This window comes from Ovis canadensis, chromosome 22 (genome assembly GCF_042477335.2).
Source record: "Ovis canadensis isolate MfBH-ARS-UI-01 breed Bighorn chromosome 22, ARS-UI_OviCan_v2, whole genome shotgun sequence".
In the NCBI taxonomy this organism is placed as follows: Eukaryota; Metazoa; Chordata; class Mammalia; order Artiodactyla; family Bovidae; genus Ovis; species Ovis canadensis.
The window spans coordinates 47,801,726-47,822,430 of record NC_091266.1 but is presented as its reverse complement, the minus strand read 5'-3'; positions in this window follow the sequence as shown (position 1 = coordinate 47,822,430).

The window sequence follows — 20,705 nt, the reverse complement described above, 5'->3', positions numbered from 1 at the left end:
AACGTTGCTATTAATAGGGAAAGATTGGATTTCCGTCAGGAGGAGACTGTTAAATAAGCCATCATATGATGGCTATATAATGGAATACTATGAGGCCATACAAAGTTTGAGTGCTCCTATTACTTTGACCTAGGACAATCTTCAAATTTTTTTTTTTGATGAAAAAAAGCAAGATGTGAATTATTTATATAATTGGTCATTGATGTAAGCCAAAAGGGAGGGAATGAATGAGAATTTTCTTGGGTTCTATGCTGTAGAGTATCTTTGGAAGGATAGACAAGAAAAGGGAGAGGAGACTGGAGTGGTTGGGGAGGAGAGTAGGGAAGTTTTAAAATCACATGTAAGTTTATCCATTTTGACACTTTAACCATATGAATATTTTCCTATTCAGAAAGTTAGGTTGTAACAACAGCAAAGCCACCCTTGTTACTGACTAGTCTCATCTAAGTCATCATCTTTGGAACTAACTCTGGTATTTCAACTTCTTTCCTATGGACAATCCCAGAGAATTTATGTCTCCCCCAAACTCTGGCAACATTTACCCAGCTTGGGCCCCTTTCTAATTCAGTTCTCACCATCTTTCTAGGTGTATGTCCTTGATATTTGCAGTGATGCTGAGCTTCTGGCAAACCTGTCTCTGCTGGTCCTCTGACTCCTCTCCACTCTGTCTGCAGACTACCAGCGGCTTTGGTTCTTGCCCGTGTGGATGCGTCTCTCCTACCTCTCTTTCTCTCTTTTAAAAATTGAAGTATAGATGATTTACAGTTCTGTGTTAGCTCCTGGTGTATGGCAAAGTTAGTTAAATACACACATACGTATGTTCTTTTTCAGATTCTTTCCCATTATAGGTTATTACAAGATAATGAATATAGTTTCCTGTGCTATATAGTAGCAGATGGTAAAGAATCTGCCTGCAGCATGGGAGACCCGGATTTGATCACTGGGTCGGGAAGGTCCCATGGAGAAGGAAATGACAACCCACTCTAGTATTCTCGCCTGGAGAATTCCATGAACAGAGGAGCTTTTATTTGTTTTATATGGAGTAGTTTTTATCTTTAATCCCAAACTCCCAGTGTATCCTCCCTCCTTTTCCCTTTTGTTAACCATAAATTTGTTTTCTGTCCCTGAGTCTGGTTTCTTTTATGTAAATATGTTCATTTGTGCTATATTTTCGATCACATATATAAGTGATAGCATATAATATTTGCCTTTCTCTGCCTGACTGACTCTCCTCAGTATGGTTATCTCTAGGTCCATCCATGATGATGCAAATGGCATTATATCATTCTTTTTCCTGGTTGAGTAGTATTCCATTGTATGTATGTTTGTGGGCTCCCCTGATAGCTCAGTTGGTAAAGAGTCTGCCTGCAATGCAGGAGACCCAAGTTTGATTCCTGGGTCAGGAAGATCCGGTGGAGAAGGGATAGGCTATCCCCTCCAGTATTCTTGTGCTTCCCTGGTGGCTCAGCTGATAAGAATCTGCCTGCAATGTGAGAGACCTGGGTTCGATCCCTGGGTTGGAAAGATCCTATGGAGAAGGAAAGGCTACCCACTCCAGTATTCTGGCCTGGAGAATTCCATGGACTGGATAGTCCACGGGGTCACAAAGAGTCGGATACGACTTAGCGACTTGCACTTTCACGTTCATGTGTACATATATGTATATATACATTGTGTGTATGCATATATATGGATATATACACCATTGTGTGTATATATATTGTCTTGTGTTTATGTGTGTATATATATCTATATGTATGTATATATACACACACACATATATATCTTGTTAAATGTATAATTATTTCCTTCTGAACAAATAACTTTTTTCTATTTTTTATTTTGTTTTTATTTTTATAGAACAAAATACAGTTATTAGTGAATACTAGCTCTATGATGTTGTGCTGGCCTCTGCCACACATCAACATGAATCTGTCACAGGTATGCATATGTCCTCTCCCTCCTGAACTCCCCTCCCATCCCCATCCCTCTAGATTATCACAAAACACTAGGCTGAGTTCCCTGTTGTACCCAGCAGATTCTTACTGGCATTCTATTTTACATATGGTAATGTATATGTTTCCATGCTATTCTCTCAATTCATCCCACTCTCTCCTTCCCCCACTGTGTCCATACGTGTTCTCTATGTCTGCATACTAAATAAATTTTAATTAAGGTGGCCATATACTTTCTTATGTAAATTGGGATATTTTTGAGAATGAAAGGGGTTACTGACTGGATGGAGCATGAAGATCCTCTGTATAAATCACAGCACTCTCAAGAAAGCTGGGACGTGTGATGACTCCAGCTTTCAGATACTGTCTTTCAGAGACTCTTAATCACAAAGGACGGCTGACTTGGCCTTCCCATCACCCTTGATGTCTGCACACCCAGCTTTGTTTCTCTCAAGTCTTCAATCTGCTTCTAACCTGGCCAGCCTACTCTGCACTGAGCCCCCACTTGGTGGAGGCATCCTGGCAGGTCTGCTGGCTCTCAGTTTGTACAATGCGCTAGAAATGCTTTCACAAGCAAGGTTTCATAGAATCCAGTGTTTCCAACCCTAAAAAATTATTCCATCCGCTTGAAAACAGTCTTTACAAAAATAGAAATGTCAAAGAGAAGAGGTTAGGTATCTTGATAGCCTAATACATGTTACAAATGGATGTTTTCGTTTTGCAGCATTTCATGAGATTGTTTCAACCACCATGGAAGTCATATCACCTTTACTGAGGCTGATAGGAGTCTCTGCTTGTGTGACTCAGCTAAATATCAATACATCAGACTTTAGAGCTCCATGCTCCCTTCTTTCCTCCTTTCTAATATTGTAGCAAACAGTAGGAGGGAAAGAAAGTGTGGTTTATGTGATCTTAGAGCTGCGGGATAAAAGAGGGCCCTCCAGCCTTGACCGAGCCTTTTGGGTTTGTTGGTCTGATCCCACACCTGGCCATTCTGCTCCAGTCCACCACTGATGTCTGAATCTGCATCTGATCTTTACCTGGATCTCACCTCCTTTCCTTGTTACCTTCACTTCCTCTTGATGACTAAGGACTGAAGACCCCCTGAAACTCTGCCGTAGCCAGTAAGTGACCCCTAGGCTGAGAACTCTCTGTCCACATATCTCGCTTGGAGGGACCCAGGCTGGTCTGTTGGCCCCCAACTTAGCATTTCCTCAGCCCTGGGAACCAGGAAGAGTCAGGAGAACAAACCTGATCTTCAATTTGCCCTGCTCTCTTAGTCCAGCCTCCCCGCTGTAAGGCGGCTCCCGCTGGTGTAGTGCTAGCCTGCCCGGTGATCTCTTAGGTCTCAGATAGCGAGCTAGGCAAGAGGCCATCCATCAATGATGTGTCCGCAGTTCCTTCCTCTCTGGTACTTTGTGGTTCAGAACACGCGTCTGATCATGCTCACCTATCCCTCTCCTTCTACGCATGTGCAGCGGGACCCAAAGGGACCACGTACGTCCACAGCTTAGGTTCTCTGGAAATAAGATAGAGTGGCAGTTCAGTTTCCAGAAGATTTATCAGGGAGTCCTCTCAGGATCACCGCTCATGGGAGCAAAGGAAGAAAGCCTGACTGGGTGGAGGGAGAAGTTGTGCTGTGATGCAGGCTCAGTGGCTCCAGCTGGCATGTGGGAAACTAGAGATGGTGCGTTAGAATTGCCCTGAGTTGGGGCAAGAGAGCGAAGCCTTTATACTGCCCTGCAGCTACCAGCGGCTTTCCAGGTGGCTCAGTGGTAAAGAATCTGCCTGCCGATGCAGGGGCCGCAGATTCGATCCCTGGGTCAGGAAGATCCCCTGGAGGAGGAAATGGCAACCCACTCCAGCATTCTCGCTTGGAGAATCCCATGGACAGAGGAGCCCGGGGGATTACAGGACATGGGGTCACAAAGAGACTGAGATGAGACTGAGCATTCAGCTATCAGGTGTCAGATGGGAACTACCCTGCAGAGGGGTAGCCTGGGCAAGGTGATCCTTTAGCTGAGGGCTGTCTGCCATCTGCACTCCCAGTGTCTGGAAGGGTGGGTCTTTCAGTCCTAGAAGAGTCTGAGCGACCACGGTGTCCACTATTGGTTGAATTTTTCTTATTCTTCCTATGCCATTATCTTCCTTCTGCTCCAGGGTAACTGTCCTAGGTAGGAAGTTAGAATATTCTCTACATCATGGAAGAAAGTCTGCTTTAATATGCCGGGACTAGCTCTTGATATGTTAAGTGGGAGCTAAAAGAATTAAGAAAATTGTTTCGTTCTCAAAAATGTCTGGTTTATAACCAATTATCTCGCAAGAAAATGTTATTTTGAATTTAAGAAGCCTTAATTATAACCCTTTCTTTTTCTTTGTAGCTCTTCTGTAATAATCCTAATATCCCCAAAGCATCTGGTTAGATAATTTGGGCTAACTTAGGGAGAAGATAACTATGTACAGAAAAGCCCAAGAGAAAAACCACTGAAATATACTTTAAAAATTTGTGATCTATCTACATATATGTTTTTTTCTCTTTCCCTCCAGCTCAAAGTTACTTGAAGGCTGGGGTCATGTTATTCTTGAGCTTTTTAGTTTCTCCCGTGGTATTTAGCACAAGGCTTGGCATATGTAGTGTACTAGGGAAGCAATTACATATTTTATCATCTTTTTGAAAGTACGCTGGTGATTTAGTATACTGTTGATTTAGTAATGTGTGTAACAAATTGCCCCAAATCTTAGCAGCTTGACAACGAACATTATGTCACATAACTGTTGACATTAAGGAACTTGGGAACTGCTTAGCTGATTGATTCTGCCTCTCATGAGGTTGTGGTCAAGCTGTTGAACAGGTTGGCAGTCACATCAAGGATTGATGGGCACTGGAACATCTGCTTTCAAACTCACTCATGTGGTTGTTGGCACACCTTGGTTCCTCTGTCTGTTGGCCAGAGGCTTCAGTTCCTCTGCCATAGCCCTCTTCATAAGATGACTTACAATATGACAGTTTGATTCTCTAAGAGCAAAAGGTGAGACAGACACAGAGTGAGGAGAGAGAGAGAGATGGAGAAAGACAGAGAATTCAAGAGGCAAGTCCCAACCTTTTATAACCTACAAAAGTGATACACCATTGTTCTGCCATATGCCATTGGTCACAGAGATCATCCTGGTGCTGTGTAAGGAGATTATGCCAGGTTGGGAATCTCAAGTGGCTGGGATCCCTGGGGTCATCTTGGAGGCTAGCTATCACAATTGGCATAAATACTTGATTCTTCATCTGAAGCTTGGCACACTGGAAATACCCTGGGGTTAAGACTCAGATATGGATTGAAAAAAACTCCCTTCTGCCATTCACTACCTGTGTGATTTTGGGCAAATCACTTTAACTTAGTTCTAGTTTCCCTAGGAGTAAAATGGAGATATTAGTATCTTCTTTGGAACAGTGTTGTCAATAACAGTTGAGGCAAAATCTGCAGAAGGTCTAGCCCATGAGGAGCCCCAGTGGAAGGGGTATAATAATGGTAGCTGTTGTTAGTGGTTATAGAATCAGCATTCTTTCTGCATTTATATCATGCTATCTGCTCCATAACAATGGTCATCCTTAGGATCCAATGGGTGTTCCAGGTGTAGCTTTGCAAAACAGTGGAGTGGTCTGTCCAATCCAAGAGTTATATCTTCAAGGCTCTTGCAATTCCCCAGCTTCCTCGGGGGGTGACAGTCCTCCACAGAAACTGAGGAGACAGCACTTCTGATTCAGGTAACCTCCTTCAGTTTTTCTTGCTCAGTATAGAGGCGAATTAGTTATTGCAATTTAATTTCTTGAGCTGTGTATGTCTTGGTCCCAAAACAACCCCAGGGGAGGGAGCTGAAGATGTGATTCTAATTTGCTGTAATCACAGTTGATATTATCATTGTTTTGAAGCATTTGTATTTTCCCTGACGAAATGTCAAACACACAAGGCAAATTATATTCTGAATTCTAGATGAACTATTTAAAAATACATGAATAGCCTGAAAATAATTACCTTTTTAAAGCTATCTGGAACTCATGTAGCTCCTAATAGTGCCAACTGGCTTGCAGATGCCATCAGCTAAAATAAAGGGGAAAATTCATTCTTAAATTAGTTAAATATGCTGAAAATTCTTAGCATGGGAAACAGATTTAAGTATTGTTTATCTCTATTGGGCAGGGTGTAAGTTTTGCTTTAGTTCTACTCAGATTGTTCTAACTAGTCAACCGTTCTTTGTTCTTAAAATAATAACCTTTATTATAAGTAATACATTTTGTCAGGGGCTTCTCTGCATATTGTCCAAACACGTCTCTTTGGAAGAAAGCAAATATGAAAAACACATAAGATGCCAGATGGATGATTTATATGCTGCTGCTGCTAAGTCGCTTCAATCGTGTCCAACTCTGTGCGACCCCATAGACGGCAGTCCACCAGGCTCCCCTGTCCCTGGGATTCTCTAGGCAAGAATACTGGAGTGGGTTGCCATTTCCTTCTCCAATGCATGAAAGTGAAAAGTGAAAGTGAAGTCGCTCAGTTGTGTCCGACTCCTTGCAACCCCATGGACTGCAGCCTACCAGGCTCCTCCGTCCATGGGATTTTCCAGGCAAGAGTACTGGAGTGGGGTGCCAGTGCCCAAGAATTGATGCTTTTGAACTGTGATGTTGGAGAAGACTCTTGAGAGTCCCTTGGACTGCAAGGAGATCCAACCAGTCCATCCTAAAGGAGATCAGTCCTGGGTGTTCACTGGAAGGACTGATGCTGAAGCTGAAACTCCAATCCTATGTCCACCTGATGTGAAGAGCTGACTCATTTGAAAAAGCCCTGATGCTGGGAAAGATTGAAAGTGGGAGGAGAAGGGGACAACAGAGGATGAGATGGTTGGATGGCATCACCAACTCAATGGACATGGGTTTGGGTAAACTCCGGGAGTTGGTGATGGACAGGGAGGCCTGGCATTCTGCGGTTCATGGGGTCGCAAACAGTCAGATACGACTGAGCAGCTGAACTTAACTGAAACCATGTTATTTTAAACATTTTTAGTGATTGAATATTTATTTATATAAGCCTGAACCAGACTTCTGGACAAAAGCTGTCTACTTTGAAGATGTCCTCATCTCTTCCCAGCCAGGTGGAGTCTTAGCTGTCCTGTTTCTAGATGAAAAGTAACTTAAGGTCAGTTAAGGGTTCACAAATATATGTATATACAATCCAGGGATTCTTGGTTTCCTGAAGGTTTTACTTCAGTATGAATTCCTAAGCTCTTCTCAAATATCATTTGATTTTTATACATCTTTCCAGGAATACATCTACCCTGTACAGAAAGCTCTCATTATATGATGAAATTAGCATTGTATCTGACTAACTTCTTGCGTGTGTAACATGTGCACAGAACAAGGACGTTTTGAAATCTACAATATAATTCTAAATGGAAATGTGGTACGGAAATTAGCTCACGTCAGGCATCTTTTGATGCAAAGCTGAAGTTTAGAAGGCACTGCAGGAGAGCTGATAAATAATTTATTTTTCCTTCGACTCTTTATGCAATTTTTTTTCCCTTTAGCTAATTCTCCTCCAAAAGTGTCTTTAGTTAAGAACTTAAAAGAATTCTCTTTCTTTTATTCAGACTCATAAATATTTCCTTTTCTATTATCACTGGTAGTTGAAACATGTTTAAGTAAAGTTTTCCCCTAAAGGTATGTTGTTTTATCTTTGTTCATAGAATGAAATGAAATTAAGATCTATTGCATTTTGAAATTCATGATTCAAGTTCAGTTATTAAAATGAATGTGACACTGTTTTTAGAGAAATCATTTTAGTTTTTTAAAACTAGGACATTCAAATATCAGCATGGAAGCAGAATTCAGAATCTAAATCTTTGTTTTGTATTTACATATTTTAGAAGGTCTTTTTTAAATTAAAATACTACATGTTTGTTAAAGAAAATTTGGAAAATACAAAATCATGAAAAATAAATGCATATCCAGATCATCCTGTTTCTCAAAGATGAACACATAGATATTTCCAAGTATTTTCTTCTTTTCCACATTTGTAAAAATATTTAGTCGGGTTTCTGAATGTGAAGCCCACTGAGGGGGTATCTTTTCCAGAGAAATCTTATGCCTAATGATAAGGCTTCCCTTGTAACAACATAAGAAGTATTTTTACTATTAGGCTTTCAGTTCAGTTCAGTTAAGTCACTCAGTCGTGTCCAACTCTTTGCAACCCCATGAATCACAGCATGCCAGGCCTCCCTGTCCATCACCAACTCCCAGAGTTCACTCAAACTCACGTCGATCTAGTCAGTGATGCCATCCAGCCATCTCATCCTCTGTCGTCCCCTTTTCCTCCTGTCCCCAATCCCTCCCAACATCAGAGACTTTTCCAATGAGTCCTCTTCACACGAGGTGGCCAAAGTATTGGAGTTTCAGCTTTAGCATCATTCCCTCCAAAGAAATCCCAGGGATGATCTCCTTCAGAATGGACTGGTTGGATCTCCTTACAGTCCAAGGGACTCTCAAGAGTCTTCACCAACACCGTAGTTGAAAAGCATCAATTCTTCATTGCTCAGCTTTCTTCACAGTCCAACACTCATATCCATACATGACCACAGGAAACACCACATCCTTGACTAGATGGACCTTTGTTGACAAAGTAATGTCTCTGCTTTTGAATATGATATCTAGGTTGGTCATAACTTTTCTTCCAAGGAGTAAGCGTCTTTTAATTTCATGGCTGCAGTCACCATCTGCAGTGATTTTGGAGCCCAAAAAAATAAAGTCTGACACTGTTTCCACTGTTTCCCCATCTATTTCCCATGAAGTGATGGGACCAGATGCCATGATCTTCGTTTTCTGAATGTTGAGCTTTAAGCCAACTTTTTCACTCTCCTCTTTCACTTTCATCAAGAGGCTTTTTAGTTCCTCTTCACTTTCTGCCAGAAGGGTGGTATCATCTGCATATCTGAGGTTATTAATATTTCTCCCAGGAATCTTGATTCCAGCTTGTGCTTCTTCCAGCCCAGCATTTCTCATGATGTACTTTGCATATAGGTTAAATAAGCAGGGTGACAATATACAGCCTTGACGTACTCCTTTTCCTATTTGGAACCAGTCTGTTGTTCTATGTCCAGTTCTAACTGTTGCTTCCTGATCTGCGTATAGGTTTCTCAAGAGGTAGGTCAGGTGGTCTGGTATTCCCATCTCTTTCAGAATTTTCCACAGTTTATTGTGATCCACACAGTCAAAGGCTTTGGCATAGTCAATAAAGCAGAAATAGATGTTTTTCTGGAACTCTCTTGCTTTTTCCATGATTCAGCAGATGTTGGCAATTTGATCTCTGGTTCCTCTGCCTTTTCTAAAACCAGCTTGAACATCTGGAAGTTCATGATTCACGTATTGCTGACGCCTTGCCTGGAGAATTTTGAGCATTACTTTACTATCATGTGAGATGAGTGCAATTGTGTGGTGGTTTGAGCATTCTTTGGCATTGCCTTTCTTTGGGATTGGAATAAAAACTGGCCTTTTCCGGTCCTGTGGCCACTGTTGAGTTTTCCAAATTTGCTGGCATATTGAGTGCAGCACTTTCAGGGCATCATCTTTCAGGATTTAAAATAGCTCAGCTGAAATTCCATCACCTCCACTAGCTTTGTTCGTAGTGATGCTTTCTAAGGTCCACTTGACTTCACATTCCAGGATGTCTGGCTCTAGGTGAGTGATGACACCATCGTAATCATCTTGGTCGTGAAGATCTTTTTTGTACAGTTCTTCTGTGTATTCTTGCCACCTCTTCTTAATATCTTCTGCTTCTGTTAGGTCCATACCATTTCTGTCCTTTATCGAGCCCATCTTTGCATGAAATGTTCCCTTGGTATCTCTAATTTTCTTGAAGAGATCTCTAGTCTTTCCCATTCTGTTGTTTTCCTCTATTTTTTTGCATTGATCACTGAAGAAGGCTTTCTTATCTCTCCTTGCTATTCTTTGGAACTCTGCATTCAGATGCTTATATCTTTCCTTTTCTCCTTTGCTTTTCACCTCTCTTGTTTTCACAGCTATTTGTAAGGCCTCCTCAGGCAGCCATTTTGCTTTTTTGTATTTCTTTTCCATGGGGATGGTCTCTATCCCTGTCTCCTGTACAATGTCATGAACCTCCATCCATAGTTCATCAGGCACTCTATCTATCAGATCTAGTCCCTTAAATCTATTTCTCACTTCCACTGTATAATCATAAAGGATTTGATTTAGGTCATACCTGAATGGTAGTGGTTTTCCCTACTTTCTTCAATTTAAGTCTGAATTTGGCAATAAGGAGTTCTTGATCTGAGCCACAGTCAGCTCCTGGTCTTGTGTTTGTTGACTGTATAGAGCTTCTCCATCTTTGGCGGCAAAGAATATAATCAATCTGATTTCGGTGTTGACCATCTGGTGATGTCCATGTGTAGAGTCTTCTCTTGTGTTGTTGGAAGAGGGTGTTTGCCCTGACCAGTGCTTTCCCTTGGCAAAACTCTATTAGCCTTTGCCCTGCTTCATTCCATATTCCAAGGCCAAATTTGCATGTTACTCTAGGTGTTTCTTGACTTCCTACTTTTGCATTCCAGTCCCCTATAATGAAAAGGACATCTTTTGTGTGTGTTAGTTCTAAAAGGTCTTGTAGGTCTTCATAGAACCGTTCAACTTCAGCTTCTTCAGCATTACTGGTTGGGGCATTGACTGGGATTACTGTGATATTGCATGGTTTGCCTTGGAAACGAACAGGTATTATTCTGTCGTTTTTTAGATTGCATCCAAGTACTGCATTTTGGACTCTTTTGTTGACCATGATGGCTACTCCATTTCTTCTAAGGGATTCCTGCCCACAGAAGTAGATATAATGGTCACCTGAGTTAAATTCACCCATTCCAGTCCGTTTTAGTTCGCTGATTCCTAGCATGTCGATGTTCACTCTTTCCATCTCCTTTTTGACTACTTCCAATTTGCCTTCCAGGTATTATTATAATTGAACATACTAGCTTTCCACACTTTTTAACAGACTTACTAGTGTTGCTGGTAGGATCCAGTATGATTTACTTAGGGGAACGTTCTCCTCAGAACTCTTGTGACAAGTTGGTTATTCTGCTTATTGGGAATTGCACCAGCCAGTGAGCCAGGTCACTTAGGCCCTGACTGATAACATTATTCCTGACTATTTTAATTTAGATTTAACCCTTGATCATCTGCCTATTTGTTAAGTTGCTTCAGTCTTGTCCGACTCTTTGTGACCCTATGGATTGTAGCTCACCAGTCTCCTCTGGCCGTGTGATTCCAGGCAAGAATACTGGAGTGGGTTGACATTTCCTCCTCCAGGGGATCTTCCCAACCCAGGGATCAAACCCATGTCTCTTATGTCTCCCAACTTGGCAGGTGGGTTCTTTCCCACTAGCACCACCTCAGAAGCCATGTGTGTTTATATATACACTTTTTTGGGTGTGTGTGTGTGACGTTGTTCTCTGAACACAGAATGTGGGAAAGAAAACAATTCTTTGGAAGCTGCTCAGGTCTCCCTTTGGGTTACTCTGAAGCTGTACGTGCATATGCGTGCTGGAGTAGAGTAGCAGAGTGGGGGGTTGGGGGTTGGTGTTTTTGAATGACTAGGGTCAGCAGGAGAGGAAGCACCCATCTCTGAGTGTAGGGTAGCAGACTTGACTTAAATTACAGCTCTTTCCTCGTACATATGGAGCTTGTATTGAGTTGCGCCTGGGAAAATGTGTCTCTGAGTTGGGATTTCAATTTGATATGAGCTTCCTCTGAGGAACGCGGGCTTTCCTGGTAGCTCAGAGGGTAAAGCATCTGCCTGCAATGCGGGAGACCTGGATTCAATTCCTGGGTCGGGAAGATCCCCTGGAGAAGGGAATGGCAACCCACTCCAGTATTCTTGCCTGGAGAATCCCATGGATGGAGGAGCCTGGTAGGCTACAGTCCAGGGGGTTGCCGAGAGTCTGACACGACTGAGCAACTTCACTTTGTTTCTTTCCTCTGAGGAACAGATATTTGTAGAAATCTGTCTTATTCCTCCTCCTCATTTCTCTTTCCTGCACGGGTACTGGAGATGGTCACTGAGAAGACAGGACTCTGGTTGTTCTGTGAGTTGAACCCAGGCAGTTGGAGGCTCCTCGCCCTATTCCCTGACCTTGGAATGTGTTCCACCCATCGTTCTTACACTAGGAGGTGCTTCAAGGACACAGCCTTGAGAGAATAGGTATTGTTGAGACCATCTGGATGAAATATATGACTAAATCCACTGAATGCCTCTGTATAAACTTTGAAGATTTGGCCAATGGGGATGGAGATCCACTCATCTCTCAGTGGTCCAGGACAAGCCTAATAAGTATGTTCCTTCGCTTATTAAACTTGCCACATACCAATCTAGAGTGTTCTGTCCCTTTCTTTGGTCTCTCCTTGTCCTCTGTGTACAAGAGCATTTGTGACCCAACAGCAGGTAGTGTTGGGGAGCAAAATTTGCCACCCCAAATGTCTCTTTGGCATGGGAATTCTTTTGAGCGGGGAAAACAATCAAGAAACAAAAGACTCAGGAAGCTTTTCTTTTCAAGCATCCCCAACCCCCAGCCCCAGCTGGCTAAAGAATTTAGATAAAGGAGCTGCTTCTAGAATAGAGCTATCGCCAGAGAGACCTGCAAAGACTGTGGGCTAGGCTTTGCGGGTTGAAACTGCAGGCCAGCCTTCGATCAGGGTCCACTCTGTGTCTCTCTGTCTCTGCCGAACATTTGTTTTCTATCTTCATGTCAGTTGCTTTCCTCCCCTTTAAAGGCGCAAATTGATACCCTGAACGTCCTCTTTTCTCTGTAGCTGAAGATGGTGAGAATTTTGGCCATTTTGGCAAGTTGTTCAGTTTCCCTGTGTCTCTCCCACGTATGCGTGTATGTGTGTGTTAAATCGCTTCAGTCGTATCTGACTCTTTGCCATCCTATGGACTGTAACTCACCAGGCTCCTCTGTCTGGGCAAGAATACTGGAGTGGGTTGCCAGGCTCTCCTCCAGGAGATCTTCCTGACTCAAGGATCGACTTGGTGTCTCCTGTGGCTCCTGCATTGCAGGCAGATTCCTTACAGCTGAGCCACCAGAGAAACACTCTCCATGTATTGTTGTTCAGTAGCTCAGTCGTGTCCGACTCTTTGCGACCCCCTGGTCAGCAGCACATCAGGCTTCCCTGTCCTTCACCATCTCTCCTACTCAAACTCATGTCCATCGAGTCAGTGATGCCATCTGACCATCTCATCCTCTGTCATCCCCTTCTCCTCCTGCTCCAATCTTTCCCAGCATCAAGGTCTTTTCTAATGAGTCAGCTCTTTGCGTCAGGTGGCCAAAGTATTGGAGCTTCAGTTGCAGCAACAGTCCTTCTAATTAATATTCAGGGTTATTTTCCTTTAGGATTGACTCATTTGATCTTCCTGCTGTTCAAGGAACTCTTCTCCAACACCACAGTTCAAAAGCATCGATTCTTCAGCACTCAGCCTTCTTTATGGTCCAACTCTCACATCCATACACGACTATGGGAAAAATCATAGCTTTGACTAGATGGATCTTTGTCGGCAAAGTAATGTCTCTGCTTTTTAATATGCTGTCTAGGTTTGTCATTGCTTTCTTCCAAAGAGCAAGTGTCTTTTAATTTCATGGCTGCAATAGCCATCTGCAGTGACTTTGGAGCCCAAGAATATAAAATCTTTCACTGTTTCCCCCGTGTTTCCCCATCTATTTGCCATGAAGTGATGGGACTGGATGCTGTGTTCTTTGTTTTTTTAAATATTGAGTTTTAAGCCAGCTTTTTCACTCTCCTTTTTCACTTTCAAGAGGCTCTTTAGTTCCTCCTTGCTTTCTGCCATGTATACATGTTATTAAACCTCTGTGTGATTTTTCTTTTGCTAATCATGTCAAGTTAACTCAGATCAGCCAGAAGAACCCTGCAGTGCAGAAGGAAACTTCTTCCTTCTGACTAGAGCAGCCGCACTATTTTTCTCCTTTTTATAACCAATATGTCTATTTTGGCTTTAGCCTAGGATTTTTGATACCCTGTTCTCTCCTTTGACTATGTTCTCTAGCCAAGAAGGTTTTATTCTGTGTGGTTTGTATTGTAAAAAGAATAAATTTTTTTCTTCCTTTTTACAATGTATACATGCTCAGTCACTCAGTTGTGTTTGACTCTTTGCGACCCCATGGACTGTAGCTTGCCATCTTCTCTGTCCATGGAATTTTCCAGGCAAGAATACTGGCGTGGGTTGCCACTTCCACTCCAGGGGATCTTCCTGATCCTGGAATCAAACCCTCATCTCCTGCGTCTTTTGCATTTGCAGGTGGATTCTTTACGCTGAGCCACCAGGAAAGCCAGTTTGTACAAAACGCTTCTACAAACTTGATCAATTTCCCAGCCTCACGTGTTGGTGGAGACAGACTTCTCACTCACCCTGTGCTTTGAGGTTCACCAAGGTGAGTGGGTGAGGCTGTCTTTGACAATGGAGTGAAACCTCATACCCAAATCAATCTTATGAAAGTCCCCAGCATCACAGGACACTGCACATCAGCAGAGGGTGCCCCACTTCTGGTTTTTTTGTGAACTTCCAGGTTCTCACTAATCCCTGGTTAGTAAAGACACTGTCTTAATATGAATTGCTTATATCTAAATGACATGGTTCCATGTGTATACACAAAACCGTGGTGACTTAATAATGCTTAAGAGTTTACTTTTGAAGTCAGATATACCTGGATTCTAATACTGGCTCTATTGGCTGTGTGACCTGTCAAATTAATTCACCTTTCTGAGCCTCAGTTTCCTCATCTCTAAAAAGAAGAGAGTGGTACCTGTCTCACAGGCTTGTGTAATAATATAGTACAGGACAACATCTGGAGAGTGCCTGCTACATAATAAACCCTCTCTAAATATTAGCTCACATCTCCCTTTCTTTGTTCTTCCCTGGTTGCTCAGTGGCAAAGAATCCGCCTGCTAATGCAGGAGACATAGGTTTGATCCCCGGGTCAGGAAGATACCCTGGAGAAGGAAATGGCAACCCACTCTGGTATTCTTGCCTGGGAAATCACGTGGACAGAGAAGCCATGGGGTCGCAAAAGAGTTAGATATAACTTAACAACTAAACAACAACAAGCAACCACATTTTCCTAGCACAGACCAATTCCTATTTTCCTCTCATCTGTTTCCAGTAAGAGGCCACCTGGCTTCAGATGACTTCCAGGAGTGCCAGCCATCATCTGACTCAGCAAATATGATTTTATAACCTAATCATGAACTTGGACCACACCATGCAGAAGGGGAAGTATTTTTATCTTTTATGTAAGTAGGATCTTCAAAGCGTCTTAGCTTCTGATGTGTCATTTTTAAAGGGAGGAATTTGAGATGGGAAAACATCAATTACCACTTCCTTTTCACAACCAGGATCGTTAGAAGTTTTCTAAATCAAAAAGGCTTCATTATTTTCTATTGTTATCATGGAGGGTCCTCAAGATCCTTGGATGTTCTAGGATCTTTTCTTTTGCCAAAGATCCTATTGAATAGCTTGTTTACTGTTTCCCCCCTCACAACAAATATCTGGTTTCATGTGGCTATCCCTGGAAGAAAACAGACTCTAAGCTCCCTTTGGAAGGACAGCTCTGAAATTAAATAGTCTTAGTATTGACATGAACTTTGCTTCAGCAATAAAAACTTGAAAATTCCAGAAAGAACAACCTTGCTTCTTGTAAATATCCTTGCAAAGGCACTTAAAGATATCAAGTTCAAATCTGAATTGGGAAGTTACAGTAGGAATAGGGTTGGGCACTGCCTGTATGGCTGAGGAAGAGGACAGGAGGTGAAAGGGAGGTCTACAGGCTTGAGGTGAGCTGCACAGGGTTATCTATGCGAGGGTTTCTTAACCTCAGCACGACTGGCATTTGGGGCCAACAATTCTTTGTTGACAGGGTTTTTCTTAGGCATTGTAGGATGTTTTGACGGAAGCAATTCTCTCCCCTTAGTTGTGACAACCCAAAATGTCTCCAAACAATATCAAATGTCCTGTGGGGACAAAGTCATCCTCTCCCCAGTTGAAAGCTGCTGATTGATTGAAAGGTTTTCTGCTAACCCTGTGACCTATGTTTGCTTGCTCTCTGAATTTCAGGCACTGATGCTTTAGAGCAAGGGTTGACAATATGTCCTGTGGGTCACACCTGACCCATGGCTCATTCCTATGAATAATTTTTACAGATGAACCTTTGCAACCCCATGTGGTGATAGGGAAGAGGGATAGCGACATGAAACCAGATATTTGTTGTGAGGGGGGAAACAGTAAACAATGGCACCCCACTTCAGTACTCTTGCCTGGCAAATCCCATGGACGGAGGAGCCTGGTGGGCGGCAGGCAGTCCATGGGGTCGCTAAGAGTCTGACACGACTGAGTGACTTCCCTTTCACTTTTCACTTTCATGCATTGGAGAAGGCAATGACAACCCACTCCATTGTTGGAGAATCCTGGGGAAGAGGGAGCCTGGTGGGTTACTGTCTATGGGGTCACACAGAGTTGGACACCACTGAAGTGACTTAGCAGCAGCAGCAGTGGTGATAGGGAGCATCCACTTGAACCCCCAATATGTGAAAGGTTATTCTAAAATATTTCCATAGTTCTCATCAGTAGACCTGTATTACACAAGAATAGTACTTTATTATTATAAACTATCAATAATATTATATTTTGAATTACATTGCAAAATTTTTGGAAGTTTGTGTTCTCTTTTTTGTATAAATGCTTCCCAGGTGGCACTAACGGTAAAGAACCCACCTGCCAGTGCAGGAGATGTAAGAGATCCCTGGGTGGGGAAGATCCCCTGGAGGAAGGCACAGCAACCCACTCCAGTATTCTTGCCTGAAGAATCCCATGGACAGAGGAGCCTGGTGGACTACAGTCCATGGGGCCACACAGAGTTGGACATGACTGATGCAACTTAGTATGCAGAACATGCCATATAACAGCTTTGATTCTCTGAGCCCTTAAAGCCTAAATATTTACTCTTTTGCTTTTCCAGAAAGGTTTGCTGACCCTTTGCTTTTGTTTTAGAGCATCAGAATTATTTGGAGGTTTTGCTAAAACAGAGATTGCTGGGCTCCATCCACGAGCTTCTGTTTCAGAAGGTCTGGAGTGGAGCCTCGAGAATTTGTGTTTTCTAATGAGTTAGTTCCTGGGTGAGTCTGCTGCAGCCACCCAGAAATGTTTTAGGACAACATTTCACATAATGGGGGTTCAAAGAGTATGTTTCCTATCATCACATGGGCTGCAAATGTTCATCTATAAAAATGATCCTCAGCTGATAGGAAAGGGCCATGGGCCAGATGTGGCCCATAGGACGTATTGTCAACCCTTGCTCTAAAGCATCAGTGCCTGAAATTCAGAGAGGGGCCAAACATTCATTTCAGCAGAAAACCTTTCACACAATCATCAGTTTTCAAAAGTTGAAAACAACTGTTTTAGGTTAAAACTGAGCACTGATTGGGGATTTGTTTCTGGATGGTGTGATCCTGTTAACATTTGGCCTGGAAGCTGGTCTTTGGCAAAATGGAGTGTTTGAAAAGGCAGCTTCTCTTACAAAGAGAGTTAGCTGAATGTAGTTTGGGAGGAAAAATTTAACTCAATATACAATGTGTGTTTACTGAGTGCCTACTTTGTACCTGGTACCAGAGGAGGGGAAAACCAAAGATGAAGGAGAAGTAGCTCTTGCTCTGCCAAGAATTTTGAATATCATGAGGTGGAAAGGAAGGATAAAAGGGAGGCTATATGGAAATCCTTGATTAAAAACATTATACGGAATGGCCCTGCACAAAAAGAAATGATCAGAGAGAAAAGATAGGCCACAGAAAAGGGCAAAGGGCTTTAGCTCAGGGCTGGATGACACATGGAGTGTGCATGAGTGTATTGAGCTTAGGGAAATTTGAAGACAAGTGTCTCGTGATTTTTTTTAGTTGCAAGTGACAGATAGCAACTGGAGCTACCTTAGGCAAAAAGGATAAATTGTTGGAAGAATACGGAATTGTTTTAGATCAGAGGTTGGCAAACCTTTTCTCTTAAGGTCCACAGAATGAATATTTTTTGCCTTCGTAGGCCTTATTCTCTCTGTTGTAGTGACTCAGCTCAGCTGTTGTAGCATAAAGCTGACATTGACAGTCCGTTAACAAATGTGTCTGTGTCCCTTAAAGTTTCATTGACAGAAACAGGCTGCAGCTGAATTTGGTCCACAGCCTGCTAGCTTCTAGGTCTCCATTTTAGAGAATTCAAGGAACTTGGAATACTGAATTACAGAAAGGGCACAAAAGCAGTGAGATTCAGAAACATTTAGAAGCTGACCTGACCACCCATGGGACGTTCTCTCCTCTAACTCTGTTGTCTTCATGCATTCTTACTGAAGACTGTCTCTCATGGTACAAACAACTTACATCTTGCAACACCTGTCACCTGAAAGAGAGACTGAGAAAGGAAGGAAGGGAAGGGAGGGGAGGGGGATTGAGAGTAAGAGTGAAGCAGAGAGGCTTACTCTTTCACTCTGGGAAGAAAAAAATCCCAGGGACGGAGTGTGATTGGCTGATGACCAAGGACTGCAATGATGAGGATGGAGTTGGGCAAGAATATGGTGCCTCTTACTGCCACCACATGGGGAGGGGTTAGAGGGGGTTAGAGGACAGCATCTCAAAATAGCATATGAGGGACTGTACTGATGGTATAATGGAGATAGTTAGAGATAGCTCCCTTTTGTTTTTAAGGAAGGGCTGCTGATCTAGGCTAAAGTTACTGAACTCTGCAGTCATGCATCTCTAAGCATGTTCTATGACTTGTTAACAGGTGTTAAGAAGAGGAGGATTTCTCTGAAAATTAAGGTCAGCCAAATGCAGGATTATAGGGGTGGCTTTGTTTTTCAGTTGCTCAGTCGTGTCCAACTCTTTGTGACCCAGTGGACTGCGGCACACCAGGCTTCTCTGTCCATTATCTCCAAGAGTTTGCTCCAACCCATGTCCATCGAGCCAAGATTACTTTGTTGCAGAGCTTGCCGGAGCCTTTAATACACTAAGAGCATCGTCACTTTGCATGACAGGACAGGTAGGAAGCTGTCCCTGAACTTACTGAAGATAAGATTTATTACATCTTCTAGTGAGAGGTCCAGATGTAGCTGGGCATGCAGCGCCCCCTTCTCTGAGACTTATGTGGCTTCAACTCTCCAAGTGCTGGCCCTGCTCACAGCCCCAGCTCCCATCATCTCTACAGGCAGCGTCTGGGGCTGTGCTTCCTTATTTACTGCCCAGCGTGTGGAAGAAACTCTTCCTGCCCCTGCGCCCTGAGCCACTCCCTCCTTGAGTCACTTTACTCAAACTGGCACACGTCCCTAGACTCATCACTGGCCATGGGATGGAGTTGTCATGACCTGCTACCTATGTGTAGGGCATGGTTACTGGAAAGTCAAACATGGTATCTACCATGTATTATTTTTTGATAAATCTTTACTGAATTTGTTAAAATATTGCTTCTGTTTTATGGTTTGGTTTTTTGGCTGCGAGGCATGTGGGATCTTAGTTCTCCAACCAGGGTTTGAACCCTCAGCCTCTGCATTGGAAGGAGAAGTCTTCACCCCTGGACCAACAGGGAAGTGCCTACCATGTATTTTAAAAGCAAACTTACTGCTCAGCAAGAGGGCCGTTGAAAGAATGTCTTTCGGATTTACAAGCTCTGTGGTTTATATGACATGAAAAATTCATGTGATTGCAAATATTCAGACTTGACAAACATCTCTTCCAAACGCTGATGCCACTCATGCTGAAATGAGTGCCAACCCACACATCTTCTTACTCAGCCTTGTGATTCTGGATTTATTGTCATTCCTTCTCTTTCTCTTTCCCTTCTGTTCTCTCCTCCTTCTTTCCTTCCCTTTTCTGTCTTTGATTTTGCTGTCTTGGCTACCATTAAAAAACACAGTACTCTTTTTTTTTTTTTTTTTGTAGATGGGGGTGGGTTGTGGGGAAGAAGTTTGTAGACTTTGTCAAGGCCTCAGAGAAACAATAGGCCACTCTTTGGTGAAAATTCCATCTCGCAGCTGTAAACTAGCAGAGCCAAGACCCCTCTGTCTGATGCCAAAGCCCAGGGTTTAAACTCCTATGAACTCTACCGTACATGCTTTATGAACAGATGCATCTAAGGGGCAGCATGAAGAGAGAGGGCACCTCAGGCCATCAAGGAGGAGTCATGATGGCGTGACAAGCTCTTCCAGGAGTCAGGTTTCTGGCCCTTCTCTGTACCAGGCTATTGCAAAATTAAATGGGTTGCTTTTTCATTCATACATTAGTGAGATTAATAGCTGTCCCATTTTAAAAGAGAAACAGGAGTGGCCACAATCAAACTCTCCTGATAGTTTTCTATAATAGCTTTCTCTGTCAGCGCTGCCCTCTGTATATTGAGGCTCAGTTGCCTTCTTTGTGCTCCAGGCTTGAAACTTTGCTCTTTCCCTTGAAGGCAGTGTCTTGATTGCTCCTGTTCCTCAGCTAATAGGCCTTCATTTACTGGATGAAGACTTTTTCTCAGGGGATCAAAGGTAGTTGGGTTCTTCAGCTTTTGTAAAACCTGTATTCAATAGAACCATTCTCAGAAGCATCCTAAGTAAACACCTCTCCTGTTTAGTGTCACTTCAAGAGGAAATGGCCAAGTGGGAGAGAGAATCTCTTTGAATGTCACTTGT